Below are 25,404 nucleotides of genomic sequence, written 5' to 3'. Positions count from 1 at the left end.
GATGATTCCCCTATCTGATGCTCAGTAGGGTATAGATTAGAGATGCATCAACAAAGCTTCATTGACAAACTATCAAGTTTATGCAAGAATTTCAAATCACATTGCATATGAATTAGTACATTAGGTATAATGCAAATTCATTGCATAAAGTCTTTGGCATTTGATGTCAAAGAGGGAGAGATTGTATAAGAGAAAAAGGGAGAGTTTGTTTTGAAAGAGTTTGAAGATAAGATGTCAAAGGGAGAATCTTAGACAGAGTTATCATGGATGAAAGATCAAAATTAAACTAAGGATATTATTCAATCTTATAAATCATTTTGTTCCTCTAATTTTTGTTTTCTAATGACATGTTGTGTTGTTATCAATTCCAAAGAAGAAGATTGTTGAAGTCAATTAGTCAATTATATATTGTCATTGATGTTACACAAATGTCACACTCTAAGTGAGCATAACTAGTATCAACCGAGCTCACTCAAGCACCAAAGAGAACTCCAGTGTCAATCGAGAAGAATTCAAAAGGAACCAAGTTCAGTTGGTCATTGAATAAAATTAGTGTAAACTAGTTAGGTTAGCCAACAAAGGGTGCTAGTATTAACCGAGTTAGGTCATTTACCAAAAGGAATTCAATATTAACTGAGTGACTTATTTCAGTTTTAGGTGACTGTCAGTAGAATACTTTTGTTAATTAAATGGTTAATACAAGCCGACTTAGTGGATGTTAATCAATTTTTTGGAAGGGTATTTAAGCCAACTTGACATTGGGTTTCATAAATATGAAATGTCAAGTCATAGATTGAAAAATGGAATATAAAGAATAAAGAAAAGATTCGAAATAAGAAGGATATGTGATTAAAGAAAAAATAGACAAGGAGTTGCAAAGAATATTCTAATCAAGGAGGATCAAGAGGATAAACTAGAATAGTGATATGAATCTACAAAGTTAGTTGCTTCAATAATCAGGTCAATCATTATTATTCTCTAACAACTGTAGCAGTCAAGAAATCTCTTAGTAGAGTTGGCTTAACATTCATTTCTTAAATCCTCTAACAAGGTGGCATTTCTAGATTGAAGTGTCTGAGGACCTCTAAGAAGGCCTCTCCTAAAAGGGTGATTGAAATCCTCTAATAGGCTCACAATTAACTGTGTGTTATGTAACCTTTAATAGAGTTGTCTCCTAATAGGGCTCACTTCAGAAGAGTTAAAATTTGTAACTAGTTGCATTGGTTGGTCATTTCTCTGGATTGAGTTTCCACGTTAAATCTTGGTGTCTGATGTGTTCATGTTATTTTCTGAATGCTTTATGTTTCTACAACTAAGTTATTAATGGTTATTACACATTAATATCTTAAGACTTCTTTGCTAACTAAATTACAATATTTATCTACTTCTAACCAAGCACTACAAGGATTTGGCTTGATGAGAAGTTTGTATTGACATTTAAGGGAATTGGAAATTGTTTTGTAGTAACTAATTCACCCCTCCCCTCTTAGTTACTCCTCTTATATTTCCAACAATGGTTACATTACATCTTAGTAGATATGGATATTTCATAAGATCAAACACTAAATTTATTTTTCCATTGCTCAATTGTGAAAAAATTTGTTAAGAAACCTATTTTTCTTGAGCGCACCAAAAATATATAGGTTGATTTTCAAATTATATTCAAGAATATGTAGTCGACCATAACACTCAACTCTAGTTCTTTCTTGTTGGTTGATAGGTTGTTGATTTACTCACTAAGCGTCCTGTAAAGTTGAAGTTTGAGTTCTTTCAAGGATTCATTTGTAGACCTAATATATTATGGGGGTTTGTTATAATTAATACATTAGTAGTTATTTTGGTAGTTATCAGTTTGGCTATGAGTTACACAACCAACATAGAGTCTTCCAATTCATATTTTGTCATGGCTTTATATGTTTCACATACTGCAATACAAAACATCCTTTCTATATTTTTCATTACTTCAATCCCCCCCACCCCTTCTTTTATATTGATATGTTTATAATAGTTTAAAAATTGCTAATTTGGAAGATATACTTTCTTTGGTTAAGCATATGAAAACCTCTTTTCTTTCAAGAGAGGTCTGCTTTGATATATCTTTATCACAAATGGAAGAATGATTGGTAGAATGATCAATTTTTTTTTCATTGTGCTTTTGATTTAATTATTTAAATTTCTTTATAAAAATATTCTCAACATATATTTTTTCCTATTAGTTTAATTACAGGTTTAATATCAAATTTTGAAGAAATCTATAAAAATTATATAATTGATGTAATCATTAGTTTTTTCCAATATAGAAACTAACTATTCTAATGTAACTCTACAAAAAATAAAATTACTAATATAAACAAGTGTGTCATGGCTTGTATTTGTCGTAAGCTATAATAGTTTAATAGCTTAACTAGATAGAATAGTATATTAAATTTAATAGGTAATAGTTATAAAAGAATCGATTTATTTGATAGTAATAATATATTTAATATAATTGAATTGTAATTTTAATATTTTTCAAAATATATTGAATATAAAAATAATTTAATTTTTAATTTTTAATTTTTAAAAATTATAATTTTATTTTTATATACTACTTCACATTTATATATTTTTTAATATAAAAATATTTATCATTAAACATAATTACTAATTTATAATATAAATGTAATGTTAGTTAGCTATTGATATTGTATTTTGTTTTCTCTAATTTAAAATATATTTAATTATCATTAAAAATGATTTCTAATTTCTAGAATATAAATATAATCTTAAAATCTTAGCATAATGTTTTATTCTATTTAAATTCAAAACTCTTTAAAATATATTTAATCTCTTTCAAATTTTCATATATTCATGCTTTCGAAAATATTGCCTGACAATAGGGGTAGGCTTCCTGCCCCTATAAGACCCCAAAAGTATGAGCCAATTAAATTGAAGTAAAATAGTTTTATGGATTTTGTAAATAAAAAATCTACCATATATATATTAGAAAACATAAAAATCTAATTTTAAAATAAAAAATACTTAGATATGATTAGTTGAAATTAAAAAGATTAATCAATAGAAATGATTGCAATAGTATATTACCTAGTCAAATACAATAAGATATAGTAAACTTAGACGAATTTTATTTACGATAATGTAATTGAGAATAGAAAAGTGACAATATTTATATTAGAAAGATTGAAGAATTGAATAACATCCCTTCAACTAAAGTCTAAATACCAAAATTATTCACTTGTTATATTTAAGAAAGAATGATGTAATAGTAAAATGGGAAAAAAAAAGGAAAAAAAAAAGAATATGTCAGGAATCAAATATCACCCTTCCAGATAAAGTTTAATTATATAGTATTTTAATTAGTAGATTTTTTTTTAAATGGTATTTAATTTAGAAGAAGATATGCTGATTATGTCAATTATAATTTCTCTCATGAAACTGTTCAATAAAATATAATAAATGGAAAATCATCGTGAAATCACACAACATCCATCCGCCAAAAGTCAAAGTACCTAGATCATTCGACTGTGATGTAAGTGTTGAAAAGGCCAAAATAATGAGGAAAGTGTCAGGAATCAATAACACCCATCCAGGGAAATTCTAACGTTTATCATTTTTAAAACGAAATGTCTTAAAAGTCATAAGTTGTGTTGGAGCGGAGAAATCTATTAATCTTCCTTAGAAAGTCAATCCCTGAGATTGTTGTGTCATCTTTAGCAACCATCAAACGGAACAAAATAACAGGTGCAATCGAGACATTCTTAAAATTGCCGATTACTCTAAACTTCCTGCAAATCAGACTTTTTGTTTTTGTATTTTCTTTGAATTTATCTTTAATGTCTACTGTAAGAGGGGAAGGGTGTTCGAATATTAAATGCAGCGTACCTACCACCTTTGATGTCTAGAACAGATAGATACATAAATACGGTCGATGAGATTTTGAAATCAGGAAAGATGGGGAAAGATATAACAAAAAGAATGTTTTTGAGTTTCATTATTCAGTAAGTGAGATCAAGTAGAACAGTAGTTGCAGAGCAAAGCAGAGCAGACGAAGGAAGAAAAAACGAAGTTTGTGTCTGCAGTTGCACATGTTTTCCCTGTTCTCTCTATAAATTTGTTATTGTTGGATTTGTCCTGTTAAAGCAGTGATTGCTCTAGGCACCATTGTATGCAGCCATTAGAGTTGTAGGTTTAAAGTTTTTTTTTGAAGTATTACCAGTTTAGGGTTATATTAGGTTTTCTCTAGTTGTGCTCCTAGATTTTGTAATAGATTAAATCAAAGATTGAATAAAAGGCAAGCAGGCAGACTTGAATCCATCGCTCTTCCCTTGTATATTGCATTTGAGTAATTTGTTTGAAAGCTTAAAGCTTTGGCTCTCTGGTTTTAATGGTGAAAGCATTCACGTTGATATATTCTTTAAGTTATAATATTTCCAATTTGAACAGAACACTTGGCATCCTCTTTCTTAGTTGGAGCCGAGCTCACTCGACATCTATTATTGCCGAGCATTTACTTTGCTCTCCTTTAAGTATCGAACTTCTTGTCACTCGGCACCTGTTGCCTATCACTCGGCACCATCAAGTGTCGAGCAATCTCTGACTTGGCACCTTCAAATGCTGAGCAAAACTGGCACAATGTGCCGAGCAGTTTTTAAGAGTTTAATTTCTCTTCTTGATGTGCTATGTTTAAGGGTGGGGGGCAAAAATGGAAGAAATCGTAAATCCTCCTGGGGAAGAAATATATGTCGCCATAGGAAAAGACACTGCTGTGAGTATGAGTGCTGTTAAATGGGCACTGCAAGACATGAGTAACAGAGAAGGAGAAGAGGCCCTATTTATACTTGTTCATGTCCAGCTTCCACTTTGCCGAATACCAACACCCAGTAAGCGCTTCGATCATCAATATTTGACTACTTTTTGTGCAAACCTCTCTTTGTTTTCTTTAAAAATTGGGCTTTTGTGGCCTTCCAGTGGGCAAACTTCTTGCGAATCAAGTAAGTGATGATGTTGTTAAAGCCCATCAAAAGGTTAAAGAGAAGTAGCTCAACACTTGTATGAACAGATACTTGGATATTTGCACAAGAGCGCAGGTTCATTTTTTGCGCGCCCCCCCCCCGCAAAATAATTAATTTTTGTCAAGATTTAATATCTTGAGTCGCTTCGCTGATCAAAATCATATAACAGCTTAAGGGTAAGTAATGATTCAATTGCAGTTGGAGTATCTATAAAAAAAAATGGCATTAAAAGCGCTGCAGAATTCCCAGTTTTATGAAAACCATTTAGAGCTTTGATGCACTGTGCAACAGGTCAGAGCAGATCCTTTGGTTGTGGAGAAGGATGATGTTGCCAAAGGGATCGTTGAAGTGATCTCAGAGAAGAACGTAAGGAAGCTTGTCATGAGCACAACTTTAGCTGGCAGTGCCATATCTAGGTACAAAACTTACTTGCACATTATTCTCGTCTCCCATATTTTCATATTTCTTATTTGTTACAAAAATATTAATAGGACTCGAACCTTTAGAAAAAAAAACACTTTTAAGTCTCCAACAAACAACTAAACCAACTACTAGAAAGAGGCATAAGGACAAAAGCGAGAACCAGCATAAACACCCACACTAGCAACTACACACCAGCAGAGGGATACAACCATTTAACATGTGGGGTTTGTACCTACTACATACCATGTTCATAATTCAGGCTTAAGTGAGTGAAGGGTGAAAGGGCTTGAGGGATGGAACCGATGAGCTCTGCTCCGATACCACACAAATTTTGTCATCACATCAAAAGCCTACACTAGTAGTGGAGATGGATGAAGGAAGACATATTTCTTATTTGTTTATTTTAAATTAGATTGGACATATTTCTTATTTGTTTATTTTTGAATTAGATTCTATGTTTCTTTAATATTCACACCATTCTTCAATGATTATCAAATTTTCTTATTTTTAGATTTTAAAAATAGAAATAACAAATAGTATGAATAATAGGAAATCAGTGTAGTGATGATTAAATTTCTTTACTATATGGTTGTAAGCTTTTTTAAAAGATAATTGTACAGGAGGATACAGATGTCAACACGAGGCAAAGCAGAATATGTCCTAAAGCATGCCATGAAGTCATGTGACATCTCAATTGTTTGTAAAGATGAACTTGTGTTTCGTAGGCCAGGCTGTCCACCAATAGATGATGGTCAGTGCAAAAAAATTAATGGTTGCAGTATAATTCATGTATCTTTTTCAAATATGTGGAAGCTTACAATCACTATCTTTTTGGGGAGAATTAAACATCACATAATAAATTTCATTTCTAGGTTATAAGTGCTAAATAGTCAAAGTTGAGTTATTTTTTTCAAGTTTAATTTCATCTTTAGTGTGTGATATGTTTTAGTGGATGTTTGTTAATTTCATGCAGTACTGAAGAAGAAGATTAAGAGTTTCAACTATCCTTTGTTTGCTTTGGTGGCAAGACGTTCGGAAGCAGAGAATAATAATAGATCGGTTTCATTGCCACCAAACTTGGCTTGAGTGAATAGGGATAGCATGTCTTCCATTTCTGAAGAAGGCAACGATCCAAAGATTACAACATTCAGAATTGATAGTGATTCATCTGATTTGCAGTGGGAAGATAGTACGTCAGAAATCCTTTTTGATGAATTATACTTTCCTGGTACTGCCCCAGCTGGACCCCATGTAAATCAGGTTTTTTTTTTGGACGTTTAAACATCACACACGAAGGATTAACTTCTATGCTAAAAGTGGGCCACCCTTAAACATCACACACTACAGAAGAAATTAAACTTGGAATATAAGTCAACACTTTTAGCCTAAGAATCAAGCCTTAATGTGTGATGTTTAAGCGGTTCCTCTGAAATTGTAAAGTAGTCACAATTAGCTTATTTTTTTAAGCTTAATTTCTTCCTTAATATGTGCCTTTTTAGAAATGACATATTTCCTCGCAATAAATGACTGATAATTGTAAACATAACTAAGGATCCACATTTGTGATCTTCCTAGGAACTGAATAACACAAAGATTTCAATGTAGGATGTTGAGAACTTGAAAGAGTAGCTCGGGCAGGCCTTGAGAGTGGCTGAGAAGGTGGAAGCAGTATCGCAAAAGGAGATCGCCAAATGCAAAGAAGCAGAAGCCGCCACGGTTAAAGCGAATTACAGAGTACGTGCTCTTTTTAACACTTTAGACACTATTGCAAATATACTACCTTTATATTTATTTGTGTAAGTTTTCTTTGTATCAATGTTTTGGCAAATAGATGAACTTATCATAAATAATGAAGTGTAATCTAAAATGTTTCTTTCTTCTATTCTATTTTTATTATATTGGATAGTGTAATCTGAAACATTGATTAAAAAAACTTACACAATCAAATTCCCAAACAATATTTGCAACAGGCCTTATAGATTGTAGCAATTTACTAGACAATATTGTTTATATCTACCTGTGAAATAGCATTAATTTGCAGAGGTCTATCAGGTTAGAGAGCTCTAATCCACTATTGAAGAAACGGTCGAAGAGAAAGAAGAGATAGTGTTGTTCCTAAGTCTTGCCGAAGAGAGATGCAGAGAGTTAAGCAGGCGAAAAAGGGAGGTTGAAGAAAATCTGGAGTCAGTGGTGGAAAGGATAAGAAAAATTTCATGTGAAAGAAACGGGGCAAAACTCACCACCTAGTGGAAGAAAAAGAAGCCCAGAATAAACTTCTGGAAAATCTCTTGCATTCAAGGCCGCAGGTCAAAACCCTGAACCCCTCCTCCTCATTTTATAATCATGAATTCAGGGAGTACACCTTTGACGATGTCAAAACCGCAACATCAAACTTCTTCGAGCATTTAAAACTCGGGGAAGGAGGCTAAGGCGTCGTTTACAAGGGCGAAATAGGGCAAAGAACCGTTGCGGTCAAAATTCTCAGGGAGAACAGTTTACAGGGCCAGAAGGAGTTCGAACGCGAGGTATATAAAGATGATATATCGAAATCACAAACACTTATTTTTTTTGGAATTATAATTTTTCTATTTTTAAAATTTTTAATTTATTTAAATATATAATTTCTAAAATATCATAATAGTTCTGTATAACAAGTTAAATTGTAGTTTTGTTTATACAAATTTATTTTCCATGAGAATGAATGGAACACTTGGCATTCATTGGATCAAGGTGATGTTCAAGAGATGAAGATGAAGATGAAACTGGGTCCCACTCCACACACTTAACTATGGAGTTTTACACTTGTATTGAATTATATATATCTTGTACAAATATAATTTTTCATAAAAAGCTAACATAGTTGCGCATAAAGATATGCCTTTTCTTTCATATATATATATATATATATATATATATATATATATATATATATATATATATATATATATATATATATATATATATATATATTCTTCTTTGCTATGGTGATTGAATTGTGTAGTTTTTGAATTACTCATGTTTCATAAGTAGTAGTTCACATGAATATATTTCTTATAACAATGAATGGAATGTGAAAAATCAACTATTGCAGTCACTGATTATTAATCTTCTATCATAAAAGATTATTAAACTGCTGAAAATAAATTTTTAGCTAATATCGAAAAATAACACAACTGCAACTTCACTTATAAAATACGGAAAGAAATGAACAACACAATGAACACAATATTTTCGGACAAATTGTCCTTGGAAAAATCCGTAAGAGAAAACCAGTTCTACAGATGAGGAATTATATTAAACTTCAGCAAATCAAGAGATACAAAAATTCCTTGCCTCTCACTGGTAGAACTCCGACAACCTCCTAATTTCTTCTATTGATATTCTTCACTGCTACCCCCACGCTAACATTGCGCCCTTGCTAACACTGCAAGACAATTTGCTATCACTGCAAATTGCTTCTCCAAAACTTGTATCTCCAAATGACCCAATGACCCCTTTTATACTACTCATGTTGGTAAACCAACGGCCCAGATTAAATCAAACCAACGGCTGAGATTAAGACAACTCGACAACCAATAATAGAATTAGTTGCAAGGTGTCCAAAAGGGAATCACTAAAATTAGTAAATAATTATCCTTGCAATAACCATTTACTAATTCTTGGCAAGTGGACAAACAGCTATCCAAACCACCCTTAACTAATGCTGTTATACATAGATAAGGGCGAACAACTGTCCAAGCTACCCATAAATACTACTGCTATTTCTGGGTCAGAAATAACAGCTATCCAACTAACGATAATTAACACTCCCTCTTAGCAAGGAAGTTGTTCTACAGGACACCTAACTTATCTCTCAAAAAGATAAATTTGGCCTTTCCCAAAGCCTTCATCAGAATGTCTGCTACCTACTCATCTATAGGTATGTATTGTAGCTGAACAACTCCTCATTGTACACAATCCCTGATGAAGTGATATCTGATATCTATATGTTTAGACCTATCATGAAACACTGGATTCTTAGACAACTTGATGCAACTCTGATTGTCACAATGTATCACAGTAGTCTCAACCTTTTGACCAAACAAGGCTACTAACAACTTTCGAAGCCATTTAGCTTCACATGTCGCCATGCTAGCTGCTATGTATTCTGCTTCTGCTGAACTTAGAGCCACAGACTTCTGCTTCCTGCTGAACCAAGATACAACTCCTGATCCCAAGCTGAAACAACACCCTAAAGTGCTCCTTTTTTTTGTTGTACTTCCTGCCCAATCTACATCAGGATAGCCTATCAACCTGATACCTTCACCTCGAACATATCTGATCCCATACTCGACTGTACCATGCAAGTAATGTAGCACATGCTTAGCCGCTATCCAATGCATTCTCTTTGGTTCAACCATGAACTGACTAAGAGAGTTTACTGCAAATGCTATATCTGGTCTAGTGTTGACCAAATACATAAACGAACCAATCAACTATCTATATAAAGTGGGATCTACATCCTTCTCCTTAGTTGTATCTACCTTCCTCCAATTCGTGATCATGGGTGTAGACATAGCTTTGCAATCCTCCATCCCAAATTTCTTCAAGATTTCAATGCAATATTTCCCTTGACCAAGAAAAATCTCCCCATCTGTCTGCCACACTTCCATGCCTAGAAAGTAGTGCATAAGTCCTAAATCCTTCATCTCGAACTCTTTTGCAAGGTTCCTCTTGCAATCCACTATGAGCCATAGTGAACCTATAAGAAATAGGTTGTCCAACATGAAGAAGAAGAATGAGAATCTCACCCCCAACCATCAAGTAGTAGAGGTTAGCATCTGCTTCATTCTTCACAAAGCCCATTTTCTGCAAGTATGTATCAATGAACTCATACCATGCTCTAGGAGCCTGCTTGAGTCCGTACAATGCTTTTTTCAATCTGCACACATGGGTCTCTTTGTTGTGTGCTACAAAACCTTCTAGTTGTTCTATGTAGACCTCCTCCTTCAACTCACCATTAAGGAATGCTGTCTTGACATCCATTTGATAGATTTGTCATCCCATATGTGCTGCAAGTGAGATTACAGCTCGTATAGAAGTATACCTAGCAACTGGAGCAAATGTCTCCTCATAGTCTATTCCCTCCTTCTGAGAGAACCCCTTTGCCATGAACCTCGCCTTGTATTTCTCGATGCTACCATCTACACCGTGCTTTATCTTATAGATCCAGCGTGATCCAACTACAACCCTATTTGTTGGTTTAGGTACTACCTCCCACACATCATTTTTCATTATTGAAGAATATTTCTCAACCATAGCATCTCGCCATACCTGATGTTCTGCAGCTTCCTGATAGCTAGAAGGCTCACTATCTACCAACTGACTAACTAATGTCACATAGTCATTGAACTTGGCTAGTTGTCTTCGCTGTCTAGTACTCTTCCTAGGAGCTCCCACAAACTCCTGAGTATCCTTTTGTGTATCTGGAACCACATGGTTCCTGCTGCCAACTATAGAGGATGAAATGTCAACATCTAAGTCTTCTAGACGCATTTCTTGTTGCACCTGTTGCTCCATACTCTGTGAATCTTCATTAACTGAGTCTACACTCGTACTGGTAATTGTACTTGAGCTTTGCTGCCCTTGACTTGGTCTTAGAGCTTCTGTTGGCTGCTCACTTTGATCATCTGCTGGCAAATCTCTGGATCTCCTGAATGCCTTGTCCTCCATGAACTTGACATCCCCTCTGACAATAATTCTTTTAGTCCCCGGAATGAAAATCCTATATGCCTTTGAGGTCTCACTGTACCCAACAAAGTACCCCCTCTCTGCAGTCTAATCTAACTTTGTACGTCTATCTCCAGGAATATGACAATATGCCAAACTCTCGAATATCCTGAAGTGACTAACATCTGGCTTCTTCCCTATGAAAGCCTCCTCTGGTGTCATCTTCGCTAGCACCTTGTGTGGAACTCTATTTTGAATGTAGACTGCTGTATTACACGCCTCTGCCCATAAATAACGAGGCATGTCCTGGTCATGTAGCATAGCTCTTTCTGCCTCCGATATAGAATAGTTCTTCCTCTCAGCAACTCCATTTTGCTATGGATTGTAAGGAACAGTCCATTCTCTCTCGATTTCTTCTCTGGTGCAGAACTCGTGGAAGACATTTCCTTTGTACTCGCCTCCATTGTCTAATCGAAGAACCTTTATCTTCTTTCCTGTCGAGTTCTTCACAAGAGCCTCGAACTCTTGGAATCGACTGAAAACCTCATCCTTAGTCTTTAAGAAGTATATCTAGGTCTTTCTAGAGAAATCATCAATAAAAGTAACATAGTACTTATATCCTCTGAGAGATTTCATCAAAATTGGTCCACAAACATCTGAATGTACTAGATCAAGAACACCCTTAGATCTAGTGTCACTCCTTGGAAAAGATGCTTTCACAAACTTCCCCAACACACATCCCCTACATACATCATCATGCTCTGTGCTCACCTCTGGAACTCCTGTCACCATCTCATGAGGCAATCTAAGTGCTCCATGATGAATATGGCCCATCCTCCTATGCCATAGCTCTCCAAGATCTCTAGGATTACTGTTTCTCATAAGTGCCTTAGGAGTATCAAACTGCAATCTATAAAGGCGACCACTCCTAACTCCAATAGTTATGGGTGATTTCCAATCCTTGTGCTTAATCAACACATTTGTCCCTCTAAAGAGTACATTATACCCCCTATCCTAAAGAATAGATACAGAAATCAAATTCATACCTAAGCCTGGCACATATAACACATCATGAAGTGAAATTATCTTTCCATTCTCCCTCTGAAACTGAACAGTCTATTTCCCAACAGGGTTGAGTTTGGAGAAGTTTCCCATAGAAATCTGGATGTTGGTGTCCTCCTCCTTGTAATTGGAGAAGTACTCTCTAACTCCTTTCATATGAAATGATGCCCCACTATCTATATACCAAACACACTGTGAGGTTGAGCTAATCATACAAGCTATGAGTGCAAACTCATCTTCCATTCTACTGGAGAGTTCTTCCGCACTTGCTGAAGTTGCCACCTGCTTCTTACCCTTCTTCCTCTCTGGGAAATCACTGACATAGTGGCCAAACTCGTGACATCCAAAGAATTTGACCTTAGAAAGGTCCTTCTTCTTCTTTTCACTTTGTGAATTTGATCCTTTGCTAGATCCCTTCTTTGCTTTCCCTTTAGCCACTAGGGCAACATTCTCTTGTTCCACCTCATTTTTCTGACTCTTGTTGGCCCCATTGACAACACTTAGTCTAAACTCCTCCTGAGTGAAATCAGTCCATAGTCAATTCCAACTCGGTAAAGTATCTCGTCCACTGACAACTTGAACAAAGACACTCCATTGTTTAGTAAACCCATTTAGGGTTATTCTCACTAGCTCGTCATCACTAGGGCTATCTCCAACAGCTGCTAACTCATCCTTGACAAGTCTGAGGCTGGTGAGGTAATTTGTGATGTCTTCTCCCTGATTCATCCGGGTATTTTTTAGCTTCTCTCTGAGAATCAACTTCCTATTGGTGGTGGCATTTTGGTATAGATTTAAAATGGCGTCCCACATCTTCTTTGTTGTATCTAGCTCTGAGATATGTGGAACAATATGATCCTTGACACCATCAAGGATAATCCTCTTCGCTTTGGCATTGTCCTTCCTATATGCTACAAGCTGTGTTGCATCCATTGGTATAGGTACAACACTGATAGCATAATCCTTGATACCATTCTCTTCCAACAATAAAGAAATTTTGGCCTTCCAGACACCAAAATTTGAGGCACCATCCAATTTATCCTGATCTCTTAAACTAGCTGAAGCCATATCAAGGGTTTAAAGCAATAATAAATTTAAAGAGATCAAAATTTCTTTCCTAGGGAAAAACTCTTCTACCCTTAACAATGCTCTGATACCATGTGAAAAATCAACTATTCTAGTCACTGATTATTAATCTCCTATCATAAACGATTATTAAACTGCTGAAAATAAATTCCCAGCTAATATCAAAAAATAACACAACTGCAACTTCACTTATAAAATACGGAAAGAAATGAACAACACAATGAACACAATATTTTCGGACAAATTGTCCCTGGAAAAACCCCTAAGGGAAAACCTGTTCTACAGATGAGGAATTATATTAAACTTCAGCAAATCAAGAGATACAAAAATTCATTGCCTCTCACTGGAAGAACTCTGACAACCTCCTAATTTCTCTCGCTTATATTCCTCACTGCTATCCCCACGCTAACACTACGCCCTTGCTAACACTGCAAGACCATTTTCTATCACTACAAATTGCTTCTCCAAAACTTGTATCTCCAAATGACCCAATGAACCCTTTTATACTACTCCTGTTGGTAAACCAATGGCCTAGATTAAATCAAACCAATGGCTGAGATTAAGACAACTCGACAACCAATAATAGAATTGTGTCAGCAAGATAAGCGACTTCGGCTTGGCTTGTCCCCTGCCTCGTGATTTACACTCTGAGCCGGAGCCAAAAGGCACTTTCTGTTACATGGATCTAGAGTACCTCACGACCAGCAAATATTCTACGAAATCCGATGTTTACAGCCTGGGAATCATCATTCTTCAGCTGCTCACCGGGAAATTGGTTGTGCCACGACTAGTTGAAGAGGTTGAAAATGCTCTGAAATGTGTGAGATTGGATCAGATTCTGGATCTTTTGGCAGGCGATTGGCCATTTGCAGAGGCCAATCAAATGGCTTTCATTGCCTTGCGTTGCATGTGTCCAGTGAGAGAGGAGAGGCCCGAGCTTTGGCCAACTGTCATGAAAATGTTGAGTTAGCTTCGAGACAATGTTGTTCCTGCTGCAACCAATGGCGTGGGCCCAATTGAACATGGTCAAAATACACGTTCCTTGCTAAGGTCAGCCATCCGACAATCACAAGATAGAACCTGTCTCTCTTAAAACATTCTAAGCCATATGGTTCTAAGTAATTTTTATTTCAAACCTAATGAAAGCATGCCGAAGCTGAGAGTACTAAAAGGAGAGTCCCTAGAATATAATTTTATTGATGATGCTAATGATGATGAGTGAGCCACTAGTGCAGGAGCATCTCAAATGTTCAAGCCACAGTTGAAAATTATAAAGACCACGAAGATCCTCAAAACAAATCAGAAGGAAGGAATGTATAAACAAGGCCATCAAATCAATTGGGCAGTCTTGGAACCTATTATGATGCTAAAATAATATTAGGTCTTTAAGATAGGTTTAGGTATAGAAATGAGTTTAATGTTTAATAAAATAATTGTATGGTTTTTCAAGTTCAAACATTAAATAAAAAGGGTAATGATTGGTTTAGAGGGAAGTTTAGTTTGTAATAATTTTAAAATACCCAACTCAACAATGATAGTTGGTTGGAGTCAGTTATTGTAGGGTGTCTTATAAATTGGAAAGAGTCTCTGATGTAAAGAGGAGAGAAAATAGTGGAAGACTAGTATGTACAGACTCGTGAACAACAATATTAAAACTTAGATATTCTGCAACTCAAATTGCATATTATGGTCTGCAAACTGATTGGTTGGCTCTACAAATGCATTAATAAGGTTCCCTTCATCATTCCAAGTACTTTGTTGATAAGTTTCATGTTATTATAGGTTTGCTATTACGCCTGTTGCAGAACCAGTAGATTTCTCTTAATTATTTATTTGTTGTAGTAGGTTTTAAAGGAAATGAAGATCTTTCCATGAGGATGAAGGCCTGATACTCATGGAAAGAGTTATTCTAACATGTATGATATATTACTAACCAAGCATGTGCAGAATTAAACAAGGTAGAGATTCTACCCGAAAAAGGGGGTCTATTTGTTGATTGGAGACATTAAACAATGTCCATGTGAAGGTGAATCCATTGTTAGTTGGGATTGGAAATGTGTGTAATCAAGTGATTGAGAAAACCGTAGTTCAAGAGTAAGAAGTGCTAGGAGGAGTCTGCCATATGGTTCCTTTTTAAATTGTATAGTTTATTATTTGATTGTCATTATTGTGATTGCTCCTCATTAGCCACCCACTAATCCTCTTGATGTATGGAGTTCTGATGATTGTGATTCTCCTCCCTGGGGTGGCAGTGCTCTTACTGTCTGAGGGCTTTAAATGTTTTTGAGTAGCTAAGTTTGGGCTTGCACCTTTTATTTTTTCTAAATATGTAACTTTATTATTTATAGAAAATGACTATTCATAAAAAAGTAATTTTATTTTATTACAATACCACAATGTTGCTCCAACTAATACAAATGCCTTAAGCATCACATTCTAAGACTTAATTCCTATGCTAAATGCGTTAAATAGTTAGAGTTGACTTATGTTTTCCAAGCTTAACATTCTTCCTTAATGTGTGACATTTAGTGGTACCCTAAATAATGACAATGTTGAATTATTATTTGTTTATAGAATCAAAGAGCAAGAATTATATTTATTGATTGTATTTGAAATCATCATCACTCTACTTATTTGAATAACTTATTTCATATGTGAATATTATCTCTTTTAATTCTTCTTAAGGTAGGATTACTTGAGCATCTATCATATTCTTTTTCCTCTTTTTTTTTTTTTTTTGGGACATCACAATCACCATAAAGAGTTGAAAAACATAAGTTGAAAGGCTATTCTCTTTAAATATTCACTATTCTAAATAATTATAAACATATTAATTTTTCTATATTTGTATTGATCTATATTGCAAACAATTAGTAGAAAAATTAATCTCTCTTTTTATAATGTGCATTTCAATACATTCAATTTTTTTTGGAGAGGTAATATACCGAAGCTTAGATAATTTATTATTTTACTATTATTTGTCGAGATTAATTATTATATTGTGTTAAGCATTAGTAGACTCAAAGCCAAGACCTCCTTGATAAGAGGGTCACAATTTATCATTGTGTTGTAAGCTCTTGGCTCAATGCATTCAATTTATTACATCACAAAAAATGTTGATGTAAAGTTAAAATGAAATTAGTTTCATAGATGTCATTAATTGATATCATATTAGAAGTGGATCTAATTTGAGTTGTCAAATCTTCTAAAATTTAAATTAATTTCATCTTTTTTTCATACATGGAAAAATACATAGAGGACTCTTGGTATACAAGTGATTGATTTTATCATTATGTTGGTTGTATTTTATTGTGATGGATTTGTTTGTTGGTGTAATACATTACAGTTTTGTGACTGCTCAAAACAGATGTTCTTGTAAGAAGTAAACTATTTCTTGCACTATAGAATGGTGTATTTAATGATCAATAACACAATCCAATATTTTTGTTCCCTCATTATGGTTTTAGAGTGAATAATTATAATGGATTGGGTAAAAAAAGTTGTATTTGTAGTGGATGCAAATTAAGTATACCACAATAGCAAGTTGCGCATGGCTTTACTCAAGGTTCTGATCTAAAGCTGTGCATAAGGGGGAAATTTCCCTAACGAAGATTGCCGCAAACAAAGAACTTTGTGAGCACCACCATGCCCATGAGAAGTGTGTAACTATTCTTCAAATATCTCTTCCCTTTGATTGTATGTCACAGATTAAGTTGCACCATTTATATTCCACATTGGTGAAATTTGTGCATTGAAGTTCTTTTGCCTCGGAGTAGAAGTTGCTAGAGTGCCTAAAATGATGTAGAGTCATCCTCTATGAAGCCATTTGTATGAAGATCCTTTTGCAAATTGCTCACGATAGGAGCGTTCATGAAAGAAGAAATTGTGTGGAGGAAAGGCAACTGAAAGAATTCAATAATTTTCCATAACCCTCGCAGAATTTCATTGATAGAAAATTTGAGGAGACCAGCTATAGCGACATGACAAGAGAATGGACATGTTCAAATTAACTTGTATGATGATGGAAATTTTTAGTTTCAAAATAAATTTATTAGTATATGTGCTAGCATGGAACCCACGAAGGAGAAAAGCATATGTGGATAGTTTCTTTCTTTGTAAAGAATATTTGTGGTCGAATTGTTCGCATCAATGCTGAAACTATACTTTTGCGGAATTTGTTGGTATTTTTGGAGAGATAATTGAGTGCCATGGGTTTCATTCATGAATTGGTTTGTCATTTTTGTAAACACATCATCTTTTTGGATGAAACAATCAGAGTTGTAGAGAGAGTTTTTTTGTCAACACGGTCAGAGAATGCAAAATTGTATTCTAAAAGATTAGAAAAGTGTTGTTAGATATGTATTTATGATGTTTCTATGTTTGTGGAAAGTAATATGAAGTTTTTAGTTAGTTATGATAGTTTTACAAAAGACTTATTGCAGGATAGTGTGTAGGGAACAATTTATTGTTAATTGAGTTGTATCTATTTAGTGAGCTTAAAGCTTGTTCATAGGGATTAGATTTTTGTTGAAGACATATTTGTGGTGATAGGTTTGAGGAAACATAATTAGTGAGAATTTTGTGAAGACTTTTGAATGATAATTTTTGGGTTATTCTCTATAGGTCTACCTTTGGTTATATCATTTTTGGAAGTTATATTTGTAATGTAACATATATAATTTAATATCTTTTTCAGGTTGTATATTATTCATTGTACATTGGGCAAGCCTTAAGGATGACTCGATTAATTATCTTAGGAGTTGGTATAAAGGAAAGATATTTTCCTTGGTTATAACTGGCTCATTATTTAATTGTATATTTATGCGAGCTTTAAATGCAAATTTGTTTTCATTAGAGCATAGAATGATGTCGATGATGTGTTGCGAAATTCAAAGGAATTGTATTGGTAAGATAAGTTCTTATATCAGTCAATTCACTCTTGGATATATTGTCTTGAATTTTTTTATGTCAAGATAGTTTTGAAGAAATTTGGATAGTGGCTTTGAAAGTGACTTCTTATCATCTTATAAGAGGGTTGAAGCATCTCTTATTAGGGTTGGAATCTTATAGTGGGGATTCAAAATCTTTGGAAAGGGACTACATGTAATGATTTTATGTAATTGTCTCCAGATAAAGTCTTATCCTTCATAAGGAACTTTTATATTAGGACATCATCTTGTAGGCATCATTGTCACTAGGGTTTTCCCTCTGATAAAGGATTTGGAACTAGCTAAAAAATATTGGGTTATTATGCATGGTTGTTATCTTAAGGTTGTTGTATATATTGGTTATATGTTTCAAATTTGATAAAAGTAATTTAACATGTTTAAGGACATAACTAATTCACCACCCTTTTATTGTGTTGGTCGACTTTACTTTCTAATAATTGGTATTAGAGGCTTGGATCCTTGAAGATAAATTTGAACAACTTAAGTAGATCCATGGAAATATTTAAGAAGGAAAGTCCAACATTTGATGGAGAGAACTATGACAATTGGAATGAGAAAATGTGGACTCACTTCTTATGCATGGGAGTTGACTATTGGATGTTTACAAGGGAAAACGCAGAAGTGATAAATGAAATAGTGTTTGATTTGTTTACTCAAGAGGGGAAAGACCTATTCATGTACAACTTGTATGCTAGAAAAGAATTTCTATCATCTAGATTCTAGAATCAAAATATGTTGAGGTAAAAATATTACAACTTGCAAATAAAATTTGGATTAAGTTACAAAGTCTTTTGAACGTGAAGTATCTATAAAGAAATCTAAGCTTCTTAATTGAAAAGATATGTTTGATAGTGCTAATATGCAGGAAGATGAATCAATTAAAGGATATTTTGGTAAGATAATTGAGATTTTTCCACAAACTAAGATTTGTGATGGAGTTCATACTGAATATTATATTGTTTGCAATAATTTGAAGGCTTTGACAGCTAATTATGAGAACAAGGTATTATGAATTGAATAAATTATTCTTGTTACACATTACATTAACAAAGAGTCACTACTTGGAATGTTGAAACTTTTTGAATGGAGATTGAAGTAGAAATAATGAGTAACCAAAATAGAGACTACTTTTAGAACTACTATACATAAAGACAAAGCTATATTAAAAAGGAGTGGGAGCATAAGTGGAGATTGTGGTAGAGAATGTAAAACTAAGGTTGAAGAAGACAAGAAGATTGATGAAGGACATGCATTACTCATAAAGAGGGAGATTGAAGGTAGGAAAGCTTTTTCTTGCCAAACATACAAAGAATTTGCTTATTTTTCATATGCATGTCCCAAGAGAGTAAAGAAGAAAAATCCTTTAAAACCTTATAATTCTAAGATTACCAAATATTGCCTCTTTCCTAATGAAGATGATGAATTTTATTTTAAGATGGTAAATTTTCCTAGAAAGTTATGATGTAAATGATGAAATTGGATTTGTTTCTATTAAAGAAGAAAGTCCTAATAAAGAAGTAAAAGAATAGAAATGATAGGGAGATATTTCAAATCGAGTCACTAAGAATCTTTACTAAAACTTCACTCTAAGCCCCTGGGATTCTTTCCATAACTCCACTCTTAAGGAGGATCAACTCAATTTCCTTCTCCTATCTAGGACCTCTCTACCAAGTTGAAACCTAATCAAACACCTAGAACTCACTTGGGTATGTTCTATGCACACACCTCTCAATTTCCATGCCACAAACTTTACAGGGACAAAGGACTCCATTTCCTACTATTTTATCCATTTTTAGGGTCTTCTTGCAAATTCTTACCTTACTTTTCTTACCAATCTCTTAGATTCCTATATTCTAGGATAGTAGCCTTGAGACTCAATTATGCCTCCAAACACACCTTTCCAAAAGCTAATCAAAAACTTGACAAATGATCCCTAGAACTAATCTAGCATTCTGATACCATTTTGGAATAACCTTGATATTTTTATGGTTTGAGCCCCCCACTATGTTTGTATAAGACCCACTATAGTTAGAGCCTAGTTACTAAGGTTTAAGACTAATTCTTGGTTTCTTGATTCAATCTCAATCAAAGGAATTCACTAACTCCTACCCGTAATCCACACCTCACAACACCTCGAACAATATAGCCATGACCTTTAGTTATCTTTCTCAGTCCATCCCTACAAGTATTCATTTACTATTGCTAGTCTTACTCCTAGTTAGGCTTCAACTAGCTCGCCTAGCACAAGATCTTAAAAATACAAATCTCCATATTGAGGAATCCTACTCTAGTATTTACATTTTACATTAGATTCCCTTCAAGGTCCTCAACATCTATGAATATCCGACAATGGTAAATTAAAAAAATGACATGTTTATTGAACAAAAACTGATCTTGGTAGTGAATAGGCCAATGAGCTTGTATTTTTATTTCACTAGGCTAAAATTTACACATAGTTCCACAAAGATTAAAAAAGAAAGAAAACAATGAAAAATAACTAATCATCACAAAAACTTAGTATATTCAATCCATGGCAAACTAGTTTCTCAAGTTGCAAACTAAACTATGATAAACATGATGATAAATGATAATAGTTTTCTATTGAATTTTCAGAAAGAAATCAAACAATCTATAGACTGAGCCTCAGATACAACTAATCAAGAATATTCCATTAGAATTCCAACTATTGGAAGATACCATAATGAATTTTGGTCATTTTGCAAAATCTTGCTAAAATGTTGTCATCACAACTTTGCAAATTTGCAATGTTGTCAATGATGACAACTTTTTGCTTTTCTATGTCCCTCTATCCACTCAAACCCCTAATTGATGTAGAATGAAAGATAGGAATCTATATCAAGCCTATTTGTCTCCATTCCTATCCCTTGCAAATGATTTGATGCCAATTTTCACATTAGGCCTAAATTAGCCAACTTTGACAATCTCTAGGCAATACTATGCAACTTGTGCCAACTAGTGCTAAAACACCCTTCTTATCTAATAAATTACCCTAAGGCACAACTCAAACCCACTTGGATTCATTATTAATTCCATGAATTAGTTAGGGTCATTTACAAACCATAATTTGAACTAAGCACTAGCATATTCCTTAGGTGCTCCTACACCATCCTCCCCAATAAAAAAGAAGCTATGACATAGTTGGTGACAAGAGGTTAGGACTTATATCTAGTTTCTTGAACTTAGTTTCTTCAACCCATTTGGCCTCTAATCCAAGTATTTGCCTCAATTTTAGAAGGTGTTCCATATACATTCCAGGGCTAGTCTTTCTCATAACCCTTGAGTCTAAGACTTTCTAGTTTTTTTCTTGTCCTTTGATGGTAATGACACATTAAGGATATCTTTTCTAACCTCTAAAACTTTATCTTCATTTTTAGCAACAAGACCTTTTTATTTTCTCAAGTCTTTCATATTGAAGACTGATGAAATGGGTAACTCTATAGGAAGGTCTACTTTACATGCAATTTGATATTATTTGGCTAAGAGTATATAGGGTCCTATTCTTCTCATCTGCAACATAGTAGGGATATCTTTCTAAAGTATTCACTTGTTGAGATGGACCATGACTAAATCATCGACTTCAAACTGCATCTCTCTTCTTTTATCATCAACTTAGCCTTTAGCTTTTGAAGTTGACACAATTGGTGTCTTTTTCACCTATTCATGCACATCTTTCATGGATTGTGCAAAGTCCTCAACATGTTTACTCCTTCCTTTAAGGATTCCAAAATCTCTAAGTTAACAGACCCCTCTTGGATGAACACCATATATTATCTCAAAGGAAATCTTTCTAGTAGTCCTATTATAGCTTTCATTGTAAGAAGAATCAACTTGGGTTATTACTTCATTCCACATTTGACGATATTCTTTTGACAAGAACCTTAAGAGATTACCCAAGATCCTATTAATGAACTTTTTTTGACCATTAGTCTATGGGTCATAGGCTAAGCCTAATAAAAAGTTAATTCCAAGCCTCTTCCACAATGTTTACCAAAAATGACCCATAAGTTTCACATCCTTCTGAGACAAATACTCAATGGAAAACCATGGGTTCTTACCACGATTTTGAAGAATAGGTAGGATATATAGCTGTAGACACCTAAAAATCCTTTAGAAAATAAAGTATTTTTATTTTTTGAAAAAATCCCTGATGACATCATCATTTATTAATTAATTATTTAATTAATTAATTTTTATGCCATTAAATCCCTTTATCTTAATTAAAAATATTTAATTAAGGAATTCCTCCCAAAAATGTTTAAATCTTATTTAAACATTATTTCCTTATTTATTAATTATTTAATTAATAAATTGACCAAAAATCCTAAAATAAATAAAAAATTTATTTTTTGATCAAAACTTGGCCAATCTTCTTGAGACCAATAACCTCTTCCAAAATCTTCTAATCCTTCTTTAATTTCGATTAAAGGCTTATCCCGTCATTTCCTACCCCTAATCCCAACTCAAAATATTTAATCAAGATTAAATATTAATCCTCATGTTTATTAAAAATATTTTAATAAATATCTCCTCAACCCAAACCCTTGAAATAAATAAAACTTTATTTATGTCATAAAATCTTATCCTAGGAAGTTCTAGACTCTTCTAGAAAGTCTTCATCCTCATCCAAAGCCTAGACTCTTCTAGAAGATGTCTTTAACCCTAATCCTAATCCCCTCCTAACCTTGTCACATTCCCTAAACATGGGTTAAGACTTGCTAACTCAAGCCAAAGTTAACAAATATCTCCTCCTTCACCCACCCTCATTAATTGCAATTCACTTGCCATCCACTTGCCTAGTCCTAAACCATCTCTAACCCTTCCTCTAATGATTTTTACAACCCTAAGCAAGCTTAAAACCCCCCTAAACCCTCAAATTCGAATTTCATGGTATCTCTCACAAATATCTTCATCCACAAAACTTTATAAAGCCCACAAAGTCATAAATGTTCTTACAAAGCATTTATGAAAGGTCTTTATGAAGATTTTATCTCTTGAGCCTCCTTTGTTGACTCATCCTTGCCCTTTCCTCCATCCTCTCACCCTGTGACATGTGTCACTCCCTGATTGGTTGTAAGGAAGCACAATCCATGTGCTCTCCTCTCATGCAATCTAAGCCCTCCATGAGTTTTTCCCCATCCTTGCATCTTAGCCCTCAATCCGTCAAGCCTCTTGCCTATAAATTGGATCCTTCCCCTTTGCAAAATAACACAATCCATGAAGTAAAGTCATAATGCCATTTTGAGAAGCCATTTTACATCAAAACCATACACTCACACCCAAATTCCAACTCCATTTGAAGCCCTTTTTGAAGCATAAGCTTGAGCATACATCCTATCTATTTAGACAAAGCCACTCAACAAGAGAGCTTCTCATTGAGAGAGTCCATTAATGGCTCATATTCTCAATTGAGAGTTCATCTTAGTCTATCTTGAAGTTTATGAATTTTGTTTAGTTTGTAGAAGCTTTATTTAAATTTAGTTTCTATTAGCATACTAACATTGCTCATATACAATAGCAAGTATCATGTGTTGTTTTGCATGGTATGAAATGTCTCATCTTGTTGAACCCATCAAGAACCACAAATACACTATAAAAACATAATTTAGTCCTTGCCAAACCATCAATAAAATCCATTCTAATGCAATCTCATTGTCTATCAATAAAATCCATTCTAACCTAGCTAAAAGTAGAACCTCTTCACCAAATCTTAAGTATCTTATTAATGCCAAAATAACGACTAAATTTTTCATTATGACTTTCTTGTATGAGATTCTCTCTCATAGACCCCCTAGATACACATAGTTGCCCACCCTTAAAGAATAACCCATTCTGCAATGTATAGGCTATAGTTTAACTATGGAAATTATTCTTGAACTCAACATATACCTACTATGCCTCTACAAAGTCTTCACCACTCTTATTTAAAGATCCTTGAAACTATCCACTCCTCTGTGCTATAGTTGTAAATGTCTTGAAAAATGAGCAATATCCTAGTTAATTTATTAGTACATTTTTTCCCTTCCCCTTCTTGTGTATGATTATAAAAGTGTAGGCTTGTAGAAACTCCATCCACTTTATATTATTTTGGATCGTATTCTCTTGTGTGTTTATGTAGCTCAAATCTTGGTTGTCAGTAAAGACCAAAAATTATATAAGTAACAAATAGTGGCTCCATTTCCTTAGGGTTTGGACCAGAGCTTATAACTCTAGGTGATAGGATGAATACTTATTCTTCTCTTCATTTAACTTTTCACTATAAAAGGATACTAGCCTTCTTTCTTGGATAAGCACTTCCCCAACTTCTACATTACTTGCATCAAACTCTAGAGTAAGAAAATTTTAAGAACTATGCAAAAGTAGGACTAGTTGTATGGCAACCTTCTTTTTTAATAACTCAAATCCTCTATCAGCATCTCTTCTCTATTTTAAGTTCACTTTGATTCCACCCTTTATGGTATCTAATATGGGAGCAAAAATTTTACTAAACTGCTTGATAAACTTCCTATAGAAATAGGCTAAACCATGGAAAATCCTCACCTCTTTCCCTATTTTTGGAGTTGTCCAATTAAGTATAGCTTCAACTTTGATTGGCTTGATTTTAAGGTTACCTTGTAAGACTAAAAATCCAAGGTTGACTAATTCATTCTTTAGGAAATCACACTTCTCTAGGTTGATGGTAAACTTATCCTCATGCCATCTCTACAAACAATCTATAAATGCTCTAGATGGTCCTCTTTAGTTTCTATATATATAGTCCTCAATCACCTCAATCATTAACCTCGTGAATATACTGGGGTATTTGTAACCCAAATTATATAAAATTCCATTCATACAAACCTTTTGTTGTTTTGAAGGAAATATTCCATTTGTCATCATTCTTGACTCTTATTTTATGACAACCACTTTTTAGGTATATTTTTGTGAAATGTTAGCCCCACTAAGACAATCCATCAAGTCTTCTATTCTAGGAATAGGAAATCTATATGTTATAATGATACTATTAATGGCCTTAGAATCAATACACATTCACCACTTGCCTCCTTTTTGGGTGCCAAATCAACTCAAGCTATGCATGAGCTTATTCTCTTCCTAATTAACCCTTGATTAAACAATTCTTGGACTTTCATTTCTATATCCTTGTTGTG

General features: G+C 34.0%; 1 pseudogene; it reads left to right on the top strand.

Annotated features, from left to right (window-relative positions):
- Positions 1-4,702: 4,702 nt before the first annotated feature.
- On the top strand, positions 4,703-14,259 carry LOC149564257 (U-box domain-containing protein 33-like; annotated as a pseudogene).
- The last annotated feature ends 11,145 nt before the right edge of the window (positions 14,260-25,404 follow it).

This window comes from Cupressus sempervirens, chromosome 4 (assembly GCF_028749045.1).
Source record: "Cupressus sempervirens isolate cs-2001-9-10 chromosome 4, ASM2874904v1, whole genome shotgun sequence".
NCBI classification, from domain to species: Eukaryota; Viridiplantae; Streptophyta; class Pinopsida; order Cupressales; family Cupressaceae; genus Cupressus; species Cupressus sempervirens.
Note: the sequence above shows the minus strand (reverse complement) of the source record. Positions and strands in the feature narration are given on the sequence as shown.